Source organism: Larus michahellis, chromosome 19, assembly GCF_964199755.1.
Source record: "Larus michahellis chromosome 19, bLarMic1.1, whole genome shotgun sequence".
Lineage (NCBI taxonomy): Eukaryota > Metazoa > Chordata > Aves > Charadriiformes > Laridae > Larus > Larus michahellis.
Window position 1 is genome coordinate 7,521,021 of NC_133914.1, and position 16,882 is coordinate 7,537,902.

A 16,882-nucleotide genomic window follows, 5' to 3' on the forward strand; every position below is an offset into this window, starting at 1 on the left:
GTCTGGGCACTCCATCCCCTCCCTTAACAACCTGCCTTTTTTCTAAATATAACTCCCGTGGCTTCTGCTTCCAGCTGCTGGTTCTCGGTCTGCCTTTCACAGCGAGATTAAAGAGCCCTTTAGTACCTGGGATTTTATCCCCGTGGAGACACTTACCCGCTGCAATCAAACCACTCCTCAGACTGGCCTCTGATAAGCCAAGCGGGCTGGGCACTGCGTGTCTCACGGCAAGGCTTCCCCCTGCCCTCCCACTGCACATGGGGCTGAGCTCGGGGCTTCCTTCAGTCCCCATGACAGGCTTGCCCTTCCTCTGGGGTGATGGCCCCTCCACCGTGTGCGTTTCGGTGCAGCTGGTGGACCTCCCTGTCTCACCTGCACTTCCCCAGCGTTTGCTTCTTTGATCACGTAAAAGTGCATATTGCGGCTCCGCCTGGTACAAGGACTTTACAGCTAAAGGTATCACCCCCCACATTCCCCTTTACCTCAGGACAGTTCATGGCCCATGTCATGCAGATGGGGAAACTGAGGCACAGGGAGACCAAAGGGAAGCCAATACGTTTATTGCAAAGCTGGGAAGAGCCCCTGGTGCTTTGCAGAGTCAGGGCAAGCTGCTCTCTTCACACTCTCAGAGTCTGACAAGGTGGAAAAGGGGGCACCCCACTACAGTTCTGCACCTAGAATCCCACAATCCCAGACTGGCAGGGGTTGGAAGGGACCTCTGGAGATCATCCAGTCCAACCCCCTGCCAGAGCAGGGTCACCCACAGCAGGTGGCACAGGAACGCCTCCAGGCGCGCTTGGAATGTCTCCAGAGACGGAGACTCCCCCACCTCTCTGGGCAGCCTGTGCCAGGGCTCTGACACCCTCACAGCAAAGAAGTTCCTCCTCATGTTTAGGTGGAACTTCCCATGGTCAAGTTTGTGCCCGTTACCTCTTGTCCTGTCACTGGGCACCACTGAGAAGAGCCTGGCCCCATCCTCCTGACACCCACCCTTTAAGTATTTATAAGCATTGATAAGATCCCCCCTCGGTCGTCTTTTTTCCAGACTGAAGAGACCCAAGAGACTTCAGCCTTTCTTCTAAGAGAGATGTTACAATCCCCTCATCACCTTGGTAGCCCTTTGCTGTCCCCTCTCCAGCAGTTCCCTGTCCTTCTTGAACTGGGGAGCCCAGAACTGGACCCAGCGCTCCAGATGCAGCCTCCCCAGGGCAGAGCAGAGGGGGAGGATGACCTCCCTCCACCTGCTGGCCACACTCTTCTTGATGCCCCCCAGGATGCCATTGGCCTTCTTGGCCTCAAGGGCCCATCGCTGGCTCATGGTCATCCTGTTGTCCACCAGGACTCCCAGGTCTCTTTCCACAGTGCTGCTCTCCAGCAGGTGACCCCCAACCTGGCCTGGTACAGGGGGTTATTCCTCCCTGGGTGCCAGGGCATCCCAGCAGGAAGCATCTCCCCAGTGCTGAGCACAGAGGGACAGCAGTGCTGGCGGGGACGTGCTGTCTCCTGACAATGACCCAGAACTGGGAAAATGGCAGGTCCAAATGGCATGGCCAAATGCCCAGATGGGAGAAAAAAATCCCTCAAGGGCAGTGAATGAAGGACCTACCCAAAGCGCAGGGCTCACACACACGCTGGGTTTGTACCAGCCTCCCGGCATCACAAGGAGGTGCAGCCCCCCAGAGTAGGAGACCCCAGAAGGGACCTCAGCGCAGGCTGTAGGATCCCCCAGACAAGGTCCCCGCTCACCCTCTGCTCCCTCTCTGGGGCAGGACTGCTGGGAGGTCTGGCCGGGCAGTGCCACCCCCGTGCCCTCCTCCTCCCCTGCCTCCCCACCGCGGGAAGAGCAGTGCAGGGTGCTGGGGTCCAGCCCCACCACCTCCTCACCTGAGCCTCCTAAAGCCCCCTCCACCCCTGCTCAGCGCAGCCACCTCACCCACCTCCTCCCAAGTTCTGGTCCACCCCGGGCTCCCCACAAATCCCCCTGCTCCAGCTGAGGATGATGAAGGCCACGGTGCCACCCTGCCAGCTCATCGTCCAGCACATCAGCGGTTTACCCCCTATTGTTCCATTTGCTCTCTGCTCTACGCAGGCTGCGTCATCGCCACTGACAAGAGACATGTTTGCTGGTGGACATGAGACAGGTCCAGCCTTCATCTCTCCCTGTGAGAAGAAGACCCTGCAGCGACTCTCTGCACTTCACGGTGAGGATTCAGTGGTGCCACGCACTTGACCAAGGGCCTTAGGGCTTTCCAGGGGGAGTGTGGGGGCTTGTCTCAATGGTGGCAGAGCGGAAACCTGCTCTTCCCCTTCCCAGGATGTGCTGAGGTCCCAGGAGATGGGAGAAGTCACAGCAGGACAGGAGCCATCTGTATCCTTCCACAAGATGCGGCAGCTCTGATCTGATGCCTTGGGGATCCCAGGTACCAGAGGGTTCCCTCTGCGAGGGTGGCTGGAGGAGGGGGAAGCTGTTTCCAGCACCTCCATCATTCGTTGTCCACACAGGATGGGTGGCAATGGGGAAAGCTCTCAGGCTAACAGAGGGGCAGCAACAAACCGGTGGGGGCTGGGGGGGCTCAGAGCTGGGTCAGGGTCATCCTGGGGCTGCAACCAGCCATGACGAGGAGCTCCTGGAGTCGGGAAATGTCAAACTCAGGGAAGGAAAGATGGGACTTCCCTACCAGTCAGCTTAACTCCAGTTCCCCGAAAAGCACTGGAACAATTAATCAAACAAGCTATTGCAAGCCTGTAGCAGATAACAAGGAAATGAGTAAAAACCAGCCTGGGTTTGTCAGGAGCAAAGTGTGTCGCACAATCTAATTTCCTCCTACAGCGGAGCAGCAGCCTGGCGGAGGGGAAGCCGGGGGTGTCATGTATCCAGATACGTGTGAGGATTTTGACAGGGTTTCTCAAGATATTCTCCCAGGCAAGTTTCAGAAAGGTGGATGGGAGAGAAGTCAGATGTCAGGCGGCACGAGGTGTTTGGGAAGCTTTGCAGGGGCTGAATTAGCTCTTTGCCTGGCAGCAGGACCGCACTGCCCCGGGACTCCTGGCTCCGGTATGATTTTCTCTTCATTAGCAGCCTGGGAATGAGACGGGGAAGGGGCCGTGTGAGGGTAAACCCAAGAGTGAGTTGGAGTGATCCTACAGGACAACATGGCCGAGCATTTCCCGGGCTGTGCATGCAGGAGCACTGCCTGCGAGATGCACCAGCTCAGCCCCAGGCTCTGCCGGGGAAGCCGTCGGCTTTGGGAGCCACGTGTCAAGCAAGCAGTGGCCCAAATGGCCTTAGCCCAGAGAAGAAGGGGGAGATGATGATGTTGTGGGCAGCGAATGGATCTTGGTCCAGCCTTAAATGTCCCTCCTGAGACAGCACACTCGCAAAGCTGCTTTAGGGACCACCTCTGGTCACTCGGCACCCAGGAGCACCCACCCGACCTGCCTCCAGGTCTGCTGGGTGCCCAAGCCTCAACACTGGTGGCTCTTTCTTCCCCAGACAGGAGGAGGCCAGATTCACCCCCGCACAAGAGCCAGAGATCAGGCACTTACGCAGGGGCTGCAGGGCAAGGTTCCCGCGCAGACCTCCAGACAGTCCTAAAATAGCATTTTTCCCTGCCTGAACACCTTCATTTTTAAGCTGTGGGTGCACGAGGTGGAAAGGAGCATGTCCCTACCCCACCATAGTACTATGAGCGCTGGGCTTCCAGGTCTTCCACAGAGAAAACAAGACGTTTGTAGAAACCCAAATGCGTGTTCTTATTTTGTCACTGCACCAATAAGCAAAATGTTTGAATGCGGTTTTCACGGAGGAGAGAGAGACTCACCAGCCAGGCGGCATCCATCTCTGCCAGCTGCCATCCCGGGAGAAGGGACAGGCAGTGACGGAGGTTGTCTCCGGCTGAAGGAGGGGACGGGGACGGACCCGGGAGGCGAACAGCGGCTGCTGGGCTGGGCTGGGAAGAGGCAGCTGCCCCGCAGCCCTGCCCGTGGGGGTAAGGGAGCAGATCCCCACAGCTCCTCATTCCCTCCCCCAGCTCCTCCGAGGCCATCACAGCTCTGCGGGAGGGCGGCCGTCACCCACCTTGTCAGATACATTTCAGTGCCTCCCTTCCTCCTCGTTCCGGTGAAGGGTGCCTTGCACGCGGCCGCATGATTGACTTTAAATATAAGAAGGCAAAACAACCGAAGGCCACCCATGGAAAGCCGCGTGCCAGCTCCTGACAGCACGCACATCCTCCTCCCAGCTCATCAGCGTGGCACAGCTCCCCCTGACATGACACTTCTCTTTCTCTGTCAGCTGGCGGAAGTCGTCTCGCCGAGGTCCCCGACACAGGGCAGGGGGGAACCGGGATGCAAAACGAGTTTGTGGCACCCCGGGTTGCTGCTTGGCAGATGAGCATCTCGCCGGATCAGGCTGGCTGCTTCCAACCCCCGGCGAAGGGGAGTGTGCCCCCGAGGAGAGTGTGCACCAGCATCTCAGCCTTTGATGGGTGGCTGGGGACGTGCCACCTCTGATGGAGACGTGAGAGTGTGTGCTGCTGTCACACAGGGGAGAGGAGAAAGGATGCGAGACGAGGGAGCGTGGGCATCTCCTCTAGGAGCATCCCAGGCACTGCAGCCTGCCAGGAAGGAGTGCAGGGAGCACAATGCGCTGGGAGGGCAGCCTGCAGGGATTTTCAGGTTTGGAGATGCTGGAGGTTGAAGCACGGGGACAGGGAAGCAGCGGGAAGTCAGGCTGTGTCAACGGGGTGAAATCCTCTGCTCCTGGAGAGGAAGATCATTTCCTTCACACCCGTGGGGTGACCTCAGCTCTGCCGCTGGGCTGCAGTGGCACAGCCGTGGTTACGTGGCTGGTTGCCTGTAAGACCCAGGTCACGCTCGCGGTGACAGGAGAGAGACACAGGGGAGCCACGGGGGCCAGACAGTCATTACGGGAGCGTGTCTGCGCGGTGTCGCACTGCCTGCGCGTAGGAGTCCCCACTGGGCACGGGTGTGACGGTTTTCACAGAGAAAAGAGAAACAGGAGCTGATGGGCATTTCTGAACTTACACCTGCTGATACCAACGGCCCTTGGACAGTAAAGTGCCTCTCCCCAGCTGGCCGCCTCACCAGAGGACCTGGACGACTCAGGTAGGCACTCTGGACACAGCAGCAGGCTTTTTGCCCAGGGGACATCCCTGACCTCCCCAAACATCCCTTCTACTTGCGGTTTGCTGGAGCAATGGGGGCTTCTGGGGTGGCTTCAGAGCAGCTGAGTTGCCGGTGTCTCACCCAGGTCAGGGTGAAAGATGAGCACCCAGTATCCAACCAGAGCAGGACATGGGCACCCAGTATCCAACTAGAGCAGGACATGGGCAATATTGCTGGGTGAGGAGAAGCTTCTGCAGGAACAGGGAGGACCTGCACCTGCTGTCCACAGAGAGGAGGTCTTGCTTTGGCTGAAGGTTCTTCTGGATGGTCATCCCTGGCCACCCCACATGTCTGGCCAGAACATGGGTTTTTCTGTGCCATGGGCAGAGATTCATTCTCGTCTCAAAACATTTGCAGATCAGACTGTAGAAATAATGGCAGAGTAATTCCTGTGAGGAGACACCTATCAGACACTCTCCAGGCAGAGACCTACGTGCCCTGTTTGCAGCCTCAAAGAAACTGGGGCAAATGAAGGAGCAGCTGTGCACGGCAGGTTTTAAAGAAAAGTTCAGATGTGCTGGAGTGGGGTCAACCAGTTCTCCATAAACCATTCTTTATTCTGGTCCTACATGAGCCACGGCACGGGGCTGTCAAGCACGGAGGTGACTATCCTGAAGGATCCCCATGGTGTAGTAACCCCCCTCTGAAGGCACACAGACAAGAGCCAGCATCTTCAGGGAGCTGCCAGAGCATGGCGTGCTCCCCTGGAATAACATGTTGCTAGGATCCAGGAGCTTTCACAGCCTGCTGTGCAAAGTCAAGGCCTGAGAAGCATTTTGGACCCACCTTCCTCACCTCATCCTGGCAAAACAGCATGAGAATGTGCCCAGGGAGGACCAGCAAGGACCCAACAAGAGAGGACAGACTTTGCTGAGGAAAGTGTTCAGCAATCTCCTCCGTAAGACTTTTATCTGGGAAACTCTTGGCAGATCAGCTGGAGTCTCCAGCAGGTTGGAGAGGCCACAGGCTTTAAGGACAGGGGACTGCAGCACAAAGCAGAGCCAGGCACCACTGGACCTCCTCAGGACCCGCTCCCGGCCCGTGCATGGCCAGGGAACAAGGACCGGGGAATCCAGCCTCAGGGATCCCAGCTTGCTGCTCCTCACACCTGTGTCCTGGGCCAGCTTCTCCTCTTTCTGCTAACGCCCGAGCTGGGAGCGCGGTCAAGACTCAGATGGTCACGCAAAGGAGGGGGAAATGGTCAGGACTGCTGGAGGAGGTGTTTCTGAGCTCCTCAAACACGGGTGATTGAGTCAACGCCCTGGAAAGGCTCATTGGCTCGGCTGGTGGGGGTTTATTACTTCATATGTGTGTGTATAAAGCAAATGTCAATGCAGGCAGGCATTTAAAGATAAAATTGGTGTTAATAATAATGATTATGATAATGCTGCCACCGAGAATAACTACACAAACACTGACAGAGGGAGGGCAGGGAGATCCCCGTTTACATCCAGTGTGTGTACTTGGAGAGCTGCAGCCGGCCGATGGGTTCAGGCTGGGACTGGCTGGCGGGGGGTAACCGGGCTGCTGCCGCCCAGTAGCTACAGTGCTGGGGATTCGCACCCGCACATCGCGGCATCCCATTTTCACAGCGCTTTACGCAAGGCTGGAAACAGGCAGAAGTCATGTCCACATCTCTGTAAACCTCTGGGGTTGGCTTCAGGGTCTCGGTGCCGGTCCTGAGCTGGAGATGGCCGCTAAGGCAGGAGCTGCGCTTGGACACTCCTGACCGCGAGGGACTTTTCTGGGGTCTTTGAGGCAGGGATGGGTGAGCCTGTGAGCGCCTGTGTGCACTGATGGAGGCAAAGCGGGGGGGTGTCAGTCCGTTTCTTTCTCCTGGAACCACACCTGCCCGGATCCTCCCCATCATGGGAGATCACTCCGCGGTTGTTTCCCTCCTATCTCCATCTTATTATTGCGCAGCGCAGGAGATGGAGGATTTTTTGCCATTGCCTCGGAGCAACTGTGCTCTTAAGTTTCTTCCAAGACTCACACCAGGGCCGCTTCTCTGCATGTGTGGTCTCTTGGACTGCGTAGCACTCATAAATAAATAAGGGGAAAAGTTCTTAATCTTCATTCGAAAGCTCCTGGTATCACAATGCTGCCGCACAAAAGCCATCTTATTAGCCCCAAGTGCAAAATGCTGCCTTTTCTTGCAGAAGCTCATTAATTGCAGGTCACCATTCAACAAGAAAGATGAGGCACTTGAGTTCTTCAGGCTCTCATTAGCCACAGAGCTGAACAGTATGTGTGAAATTAACAGTCACCTGAGTACCTCTATAATTTCATAATTATTAGGCCTAATGGGTTAGTCTCTGCCAAATGGTTTTAACTCCTTCCTAGCCAAAGCAGGGAATCGCACAAGATGCCAAGGCTGGCGTATTTCACGAGTCTTATAACCATTTAACAGCTTTCTTGTGGAAATAATAATAAGGAGGGGAAGTTTCCAGGATCATGTACTGTTTGCATTTTTTAACATATGTTTAGCTTTTAATTATTCATATACAGCGCGCCAAGGAAGCAGATAGCCTGTATCCCGGAGAGTGGGTGAAAGAGCTTTCTCTGCAAAGGGATTTTAATTGGTTTTAAAATGTGTTCTGCGTGTGTGTTTATATTTGCGTGCGTGTGTGAGAGTTGAGCCTTTGGTTTCTCTTCTCCTTGATGATTACATTACATTATTTCCCGTCTCTTACATTTTTATTTATCTTAGGCTTAAAAAGCAAAATCAGAGCTGAGATTTCTGTCTCTGCTTTTGAACTCAAGGATCTTGGAAATGGCACTGCCTTTTAATGGGGATTTTCTCCTACTTGAAACCAGCTCAGACGAGAAGCCGGAGGGGAAGGCAGCCTCACGCCTCCAAGTAGTTAATTGTTTTTCTTGCATTTCGTCTCGCAGTCCAGAGTGCGGGTGTCTCGTGCCAGGTGGGAATGTGCACAGCATGGTCCCCCCACCCTGATTTAGGGTGGCCCGGTGGGGGGCTCTGTCCCCTTGGCCGTCACGTTGCGCCGCATGGGGAACGTGCCGGGCAGCCCCCCCTGACTCCTCAACCCGGGGAGTCAGCCCCTTCCCTCCCCCGCTGCTGGGACAGCCCTCTCCCCTCCTCCTGTCCTTGCAATGCCAGGATCCAGGCACCGGGCGGCCGCTCAGGCCAGGCCCAAACACGCAGCAGATTCAGTTCCTGAGAATTAAAGTTGCCTCTTAAAACACCTCCGCACCCACCCCAGAATGAGTCCTACTGGGAATGCCGTGGTCTCCTCCAAGTCCCAGGATGTGATCCCCTTTCCCGCTGCTTTCAGCCTTGATGGGAGCCTTAGCAGTGATGCGGAGACACAGGTGACATTAGACCAGGAGACCCAGAGAGGTTTAAAATCCACCTTAGTGCCTCGTTTTGCATCAGACGACTCAGCCCTGGAGGTTGCACTGGGACGGGACGTGGTTTCTCACAACACGGCCGGGGCTGAAGGTAGAAATACAGCAGAAGGAGCACGTCAGCTGGAAGGGACCCGTCCAACCCAGCTCGGGCAACAGGGTCCAAAGTGCTTGTGGCTACAGGAGTCAAACCCCAAGAGCTCTGGTTGGTGAGAAACTGTAGCGCCGGCAGCTGCTATGGTGTTAGCAGAAGGTGGCTGAGCTCCTGCTGATGCACCAGCTCCAAGCCCTGCCCAGCCTCAGCCCACAGCCTCCCCGCTCTGTAGCTCCATCACATTTTACAGGTTTGGGGTTGTTTTTTTGGCTGATGCTGTCCTGACATTTGTTTTCACTGTGCAAGAGCTAAGCAAGAGGGGCTTAGGGCCTGAATTCCCCCCCAGGACTGCAGTGAGGGTGAGCGGTTGGTGGGACCTCACCATGTCTGTGACACGGTGAGTTCCCAGGGTGTCCCAGGGCTGGCCAACCTCCACCAGGAGCCCCAGTGGCCAAGGTACTGGTGACAGTATTGGGAACCCAGAGCATCCAAAGCTGCTGTCTCCCAGTGAGAGCAGGGATGAGTTTCTCAGGACCCTTTTCAAGACGGGAACCAGCTGGGATACCTGCCGGGCATGGGAAAAGACGGAGGCTAGGAGCTGGAGGCTTGGACGGACACCAGCATCAGACCCCGGGAGCTAATGCCTTCGTGACGGCATTCATCTCCTGGCACTGCCTTGCTGGGAGATCAAGGCTGGGAGGAGGGAGGGTCTTTCTTCACTTAGGTGCTGGAGAAACGTCTCCTTCGATGATATTTCACCTTACCTCTCCTTGCCACATCTGTCAACTTCTGCTAATTACCGAGTTTGCTATCACCCTCCGCACTGATGTGAAGGGTAGGAAAAAGAGAAAAAGGAGGTTAAGGGATTCTACAATTATAAATGATGTCTGGCAGGCTAAGGTACCATATAATGCATTATAAGCACTTAAAAAGCTAACCCATTCTGTCTTCTTTCTTTGGCATAAATAATGGCTTTTTTATGAATAAATCATGCAGCCAAGGTCTCTGAAAATAGCAGGAACCTGGAGCAGAATGTCTCCATCCTCATTTTTGCTAGGACAGCAGAGAAGTCAGCAATCCACTCCATCACCGCTGATAAACCGGGGCAAGCGCAACTCCCAGTAATGAAATAGGGAGATAAAGTTTCGGGAGGGCGAGCGGGGCAGGGGGATATTTCTGCCAAAGCACCGATTGCACCCGGGCTCCAAATGAAACATAATGGACTCTGAGGAGATAAGCATTTTTTTCTGCCCCATGAATAAAGCAAGACCTCATAACTCATAGACAGGCAAAGCTGCCAGCAACTTAAAAGTGCTTCCTTCTGCTTCTGGTTTGTGTTTCCTTTTAATGAAGCTCCTCCAAAGCCGAGGGGGGGCTTAGAAGTGGGGCTGGAAGCAAGCCCTGCCTTTGCGTGTGTGGAGTCCGGCTCGCGGCGGGCGGCGGGGAGGGCTGGCTGGGCGGCGGTAGCCACCCAGACCTCAGCACAAAGGGCTCGCAGCTGGGCTGCGTGCCGGGGAGAGCCGGCCCCAGCAGAGAGGGAGGTCCTGCTGGCCTTCCAGGCAGGCGTGAAGGCAGGGGGGAGGTCTGCCTCCTCCTGCCTGCAGTCCAAGACGAGGGTTCGGTGGGGGCACGGGGCCTCTGCTCGGCCCCAGCTCCTTCTGCACCCTGCTTTTTCCCCCCACGATGGCTCTTTCCTCTATGGGGAGGTGGGCAAACAGATGGCCCCCTTGCAAAGGGTTCTTACCGTCTCCCTGCTCCAGCTGGAGACGTCCCACTCCGGCCGCCCGAAGGGACGGTGTCACGGCATGGCTGCAGATTTGGCGGCTGCCTTGCAGGGCACGTGAGGTCCAAGCACCATGGGGTCACAGCACCCTGCGCCATGTCCCAGCCCTGGGCGCTGGGCTCTGCCGGCCACTGCCCCCCTCCTCTAGGCACAGCCCACCCTGCAGCCAGTGAGACCCTGGTGAGGAGAAGCCCTTAGGAACCCTCCCCATGTGGGTGCAGGGGGGGAGCCCCTGCCCGTACTCACCCTGCATTGTGCAAGGAGGTTGGGATTCACGTCCACCCCAGACACCCTGTGGATCTTAAAATGAAAGAGGGGAGATTTAGATAGTATCTGTGAGAGAAATTCTTGGCTGTGAGGGTGGTGAGCCCCTGGCCCAGGTTGCCCAGAGAAGCTGTGGCTGCCCCATCCCTGGAAGGGTTCAAGGCCAGGTTGGACGGGGCTTGGAGCAACCTGGGCTGGTGGGAGGTGTCCCTGCCCAGGGCAGGGGGTGGCACTGGGTGGGCTTTAAGGTCCCTTCCAACCCAAACCATTCTATGATTCTACGATAACTGCAGGACAGTGGCAGCCAACGTCCAGGGTCTCAGCCCACAACCGGCACACGCCACCTTACAAGCCAAGCCTGTCACAACCCTTGAAGGACAGTCAGGCTGGCCAGGGAGCTTCCAGGCCTCCTGCATCTCCCGATCATCTCCTGAGCTGCAGCACCAGGTGACAGAGATCGTACAGCTCATGACATGCTCCTGGACAGAGGGACTCTTTGTTACTGGCCCTGCCCCATGCCTGGAGCAAAGCCACACAGTGGGGAGTCGGCAGAGCCCCCAGGATGCTGGATGGGATGGGGACACTGGGTGTCACCCCCTCAGCTTGCACTCAGACAGGAACAGCCCTTATTCCCTGGTGGGACACACACTTTCACTGCAACCTTCACTTTCCTGGGACCAAGGGACATTTTTGTAGTTGAGTCCTTTCCATGCACAGGGCAGGCGGCACAAGAAGAGCCAAGGAACCTCCATCCAGAGGGACTGGTGCTCGCTGTGGAGCAGAGGTTTGCATTTACCGCAAGTCTGTAGCAGCTGCCAGGTGTGTTTGTCAGAGCTGAGCCGTGGGCCGCGCACCGGAGCTGAAACAGACCCGGGACCAAACACCCAGTGGTGACAGGAGCAAAGCCAGCTGCTAGCACAGACCTCTGCCTTGCCCACCTGGTTACGGCCCCACGTATTTCCCCCCAGACATATTTTTTGAGGGCCCAGCCCAGGGGTTCTGGTGGCTTTGGGAAGGAGGATGCATTGCCACAGCTCAGCGAGCATCTCAGCAATCCCCGCCAGGCAGGGCTCTCTGCAGCTCTGCATTAAACCCTCTGCAGTGGCAGGCAGGAAGGCCAGGAGCCCGCAGACTCACTGACGATTAATCAGCCGGCCACAAGCCCTGAAGCCCTGCTCTGGGGGCTGTGGATAGAGTTATGGCTTCCTGAGGAGCTGCAGGGCGTTACGAAGCCGGACGGGTGCTGCTGGGGCTGGGGTTGCGCTGAGGGTCCGGGGGTCAGCGCTGCGCAACGCCGGGAAGGCAAAACTGCCTGTCCTCGGAGGGGGACCAAGGGCAGATGGAGTGGAAAATGGAGCAGAAAAAAAAAAACAACCAAAAAACCAACAATTAGTGAAGTGTTCAGGGCTGTTCTGAGTGGGGCCAAATGCTGGGGCATCTTTGCACAGCAAAGCTCTGTGCCAGCGCTTCGCCCCTGGCCGGTCCCCTTGAAGGGACCACTGCACCTTTACATGTCCGGCGGGACACCGGAGTCTCTGACCTCTGAGGACCTGGTCTCTGTTGACATTATGCCATGCCATGGGCTCTCTGCCACTGTGACAATGTCCCCTCGGGGTAAATGACACCTCCCCATGCACGTACGTGCCTGCACGCACACGCACGCACCCCGGAGATCCTCTGTCTGACTGGTCTGGGGGAGAAGCCCAGCGAGAGCTCAGCACACGGAACCTCTTTGTGTGTTCCCAAGGTCCCCACCGCTTTCCCAGCAGATCCTTTCCCTCTCTCCCCTCTTGCTTTTGCTGCCGGGAAATTAAGGTTTCCTGGGGACAGCACCAACGGGAGGCTCTTCGCTCCTCCTCCTCCTCCTCCTCCTCGGGTCTCCCCATGCACTCCAGGCTCTTGGCAGAGCAGCCCATGCCGAGGAGGTACGGCGGAGGACACGGAGCAGGGCAGAAGCTCACGCTGGCCTCATGCTGCCTCATCCCTCCTGCCTGCGCCGGCAGCCCTCAGGCCAGGTGGTTGGGTTGCTTCCTTGGGCTTAATTCAGCAAAAGCAGCTTGTGATGTTTCTCCTTCTCCCTGGGGTGGGCTGCTCATTTTTGCCCCGTAAGACAATGCCCTCTTTCAAAAACAAAGAAATTATAAAGTACATATGAACATATGGTAACATATATTCTAGGCTGCCTATGTGGCCAATTTTCTGTATGTTACCATATGGTGCCGCGTATTTAGCAAAAATATAACTTGACTGTTTCTCTTTCCATATGGGGATTCTTTTGCCTTAATTAATAACATTGAGCAAAAACTCTTTCTAAGGTTTCCAAGATTTCTGCAAGGGAATATCTTATGACAGACACATGCTCCTGAAGGCTTTCCTCCTTATTTGTCTATAGCCTTCTGTCCTCATCCTCTTCCGCATGCTCCAAGGGCGTCTGTGGATACATCTGCCCGTGGGATCGCGGGGAGGGGGATGCTGCGCCCTGGCCTGGCTCCCATCCCCCTGTCACCCGCGGGAGCCCCCGTTCCCTCCCCAGGACCTGACCTTCAGCTCCAGGGACAAAGCAGCGAAGTGCCTGTGGGCTGGATCCCTCTGGCTCATCCGCGAGCTTTGAGGAGCCGAGTTAACGAAACACAGGGGCGACGGGGAGGCTGCTGGTGCAGCCGAGAGAGTATTCATGGCCACGCAGGGGCTGCTGTCTTCAAAGGATTAGAAAGCAACACACTTTTGCAGCTCTCCAATTAAGCCTCTCAAGTGCCAGTTATCTCATATAATAGGAAAATATGTCAAAGTATCCTCTCAGGACAAGCCTGCAGCCAACGCCAGCGAGATGAAACCAGCCCCAGCTCTGCCGAGGCGGGATGGGGTGGGAAGGGTCAGAGGCTCGGCTCCAGCTGCTGGAGACCCTCCCGCTTTCCTGCCCAAAGCCTGTAAATGAAGACAAATCTCTCTGCGGCTCCAGATGTGCCCCTTCGCCCCGCGGGGACGTCCCTGCCTCACAGGCAGGCAAAGGCAGCAGGCAGAGCGGAGCGGGCGCGGGGTGGGAGAGCAGGGACAGCAGAAGAGATGCCAGATTTCCACCTCTCCCCGTTCCCTGGGTCTCAGTGAGGATGCTGATCTCTCTTTTCTCCCCCTACACGCTCCAGGGGTTGGGAAGGGACACGGGCAGTGCCTGGGGTGGCCCAGCTTTGCTGCGGAGCCGGTGGGATGAGCCCGTCCCTCCTCCTGCTGGGCAGCAGCACGTTTCAGCCAGGCGCTGCTCCCCGGGGGGCTGCCCCCGCTCCCCGCCTCCCACCAGCGTGCAGATCCCTGATGATGTTTTGCTGGAATGGTCTCAGCCTTCCTTGGCTCCAAAACCCTCTCCCCTCCCTTGTGCCGCTGGGATGGACCGGCACTGCCTGCGTGAACGGGACAGGGCAGCGATGGCTTACAGCCAGGCGTGAGGGCGGCGGGTGCATGGATCTCCATGCCCTGCACCTAGAGCCCCTGGGGCAGCCCCAATGAAGGCCTTTTCGGGGGCAGAATGAAGGCTTTGGGGTCAATGGGAACCAGGACCTCCCTGCCCAGGTTGCCCTGGGCCCCCTGGCTCCTCACACTGAAGAGCTGCCCGTGTCAGAACCCTCCCCAGGAGGTCAACTGCCCCGTCCGTTCCCCATCCTGCTCCCCCCAACACCGCCCACCTTCCCACATCCCTCCCCTCAGCTCTGCGTGGATGCTCAGGGGTCATAGAACCATAGAATCACAGAATCATAGAGTGTGTTGGGTTGGAAGGGACCTCTAAAGGCCACCTAGTCCAACCCCCTGCAGTCAGCAGGGACATCTGTAACTAGATCAGGTTGCTCAGAGCCTCATCCCGCCTGGCCTTGAATGTCTCCAGGGATGGGGCCTCCACCCCCTCTCTGGGCAACCTGGGCCAGTGTCTCACCACCCTCAGTGGAAAGAACTTCTTCCTCATGGCTGATCTAAACCCACCCTGCTCTAGTTTAAACCATTGCCCCTCGTCCTGTCGCTCCATGCCCTTGCAAACAGCCCCTCCCCAGCTTTCCTGGAGCCCCTTCAGGGACTGGAAGGGGCTCTGAGGTCTCCCCGGAGCCTTCTCTTGGCTGAACCCCTCCAACTCCCTCAGCCTGTCCTCACAGCAGAGGGGCTCCAGCCCTCGGATCCTCTTCGTGTCCTCCTCTGGCCGCGCTCCAACAGGTCCATGTTCCTTCTTGTGCTGAGGGCTCCAGAGCTGGACACAGGACTCCAGGTGGGGTCTCACCAGAGTGGAGCAGAGGGGCAGAATCACCTCTCTGGATCTGCTGGCCACGGCAGTGTAGTCCACACTACCTCCTGCTCTTTTAGCAGGCCTCCTCGCTGACATGTTTTGGGCATCCTTTGGAGGACAGGTCTTGGGCAACGCTCTCTAAAGGGCATCCCCTTCCCAGTGATATAAATTAATGTCTTCCCAGCTGCACAGGCGGGGACCAAGCCAGACGCCTTCCTCAGCCTGCTGACTTCATCCAGCCCACTTTGAGGGGTGGGATGGGAAGGAAAGGCTCTCATGGACCATGGCTTTTATGCAACTTTTTGAAGGGTTCCTTGGCCAGCCAGCGCAGTCCTGTGTGAACTGGACAATCAGATCTTCCTCTCTCAGCTGTGTTATGCATCCCCAGAGCTTTCCTCTTTAAGACCTGACCTGAATTTGATCCCAAGTATCTGCCCAGCTCACTGCCATCTGGTATCCCCTTCATCTCCTGCTGATGTCCATCCCAGATGAGGACTTCTACAGCAGATCCTTGCAGACCGGGACACAAGGACAGCTGACAGAGTGGTAGCCACCAACACTGCGAGTGCAGCCTCTCTGTTGCAATGGCCGCGGGAGTGGGACGCTGCCAGCACCTTGCGTGCAGCTGATCCTGGCTCAGGACGGCGCAGCTGACACATGGTCCTGCTCCACCATTTCCTCCCCATCCCCAGAGTGGGAGAGAGGGTGGGACATGTGCAGAGCAGTACATCTTTACAGTCAGATGGAAATCATCCATAGCCTGAGAGACACACTGGGGACTACGTCTGGTTGATGGCTTGTCCATTTTCAGGGTAGCCTTGAGCTCATGGCTAGGAGAGCACATCCATGGACCAGGACACCACCAACACCTTGGCTTATGAAATCTGCATGATGGGCTGGTCGCATCCAGGGCATCCATGTACCATGACAGAGGTACTGGTGGGATGCAGTTCTTCAGCCTGATGTTGTGGTGCTCACCTTCCCACCTGAGGCTGGGGAAGTGGCAGAAGGCAGGACTGCAGGGCAGGGCAGAGCAGAAGGACGTGAGAGCTGCCAGGGAGCAGAGAGCTCAAGGTGGAGGCCAGCTCTGGGCAGACCTGGGATTGTGAGAGCGCAGGGAGCAGATGGAGTTGAGGAGAAGAGTGGGCTGAGCACGGGGTCAAGGGAAGCTGGGAAAGGCGAAGTTAGGGCTGAAATGACTGCAGGAGAGCAGCCCGCTCCTTGGGAGGGGCTGCAGAGGGGTGAGGGTGTCACCGGAGCAGGAGTGGGGCCAGGTTGCAAGCGAGCCAGGCTGCATTCCCACCATGTTTCAGACCACAACAGCCACTGATCCATCCTGTCCAACCTCTCGGCACAACATCAAGTCCCACCCTGGCAGCTGGCTGCAACTCACGCTTGTACGAGGGCTCTTGGTGCACTGGGAGCCGCGGAGATGCTGACCCTGCTGGGCTCCCGCTGCTGGCATTAGGAGATGGCACTGGGAGAAGGTCAGTGCGCTCAGAGCAGGCAGAAGCTGTCAGCACGCAGCTCTGCCGAGCATCTGGAAGGAGGATAATCACGGGGAGGACAGCAACGGGCTCTGCTCAGGAGCTGACAGGAGATGCTCAGGAGATGCCCGGTGTGGGGGCTTGCAGTCTTCCAGGGAGGACAGCCACCGGCCAGGAGACTTGGCTGAAGCACATCCTGGAACACTGCCATTGAGTTTCGGGATGGTGCAGAGCACACGGGAATTTCCGGGGCCCTGGGAGGAAAGTGGAGGTTGGCCTAATATTTTAAAAGGGGAAACAGGACGACGTGGGTAATTACAAGTCTGTCAGCCTGACATTGATCCCAGGCAAAATAATGGAACGGCTGATATGGAATGCAATGAATAAAGAATCAGAAAGGGTGATATAATTAATGCCAATCAACAGGGATTTAT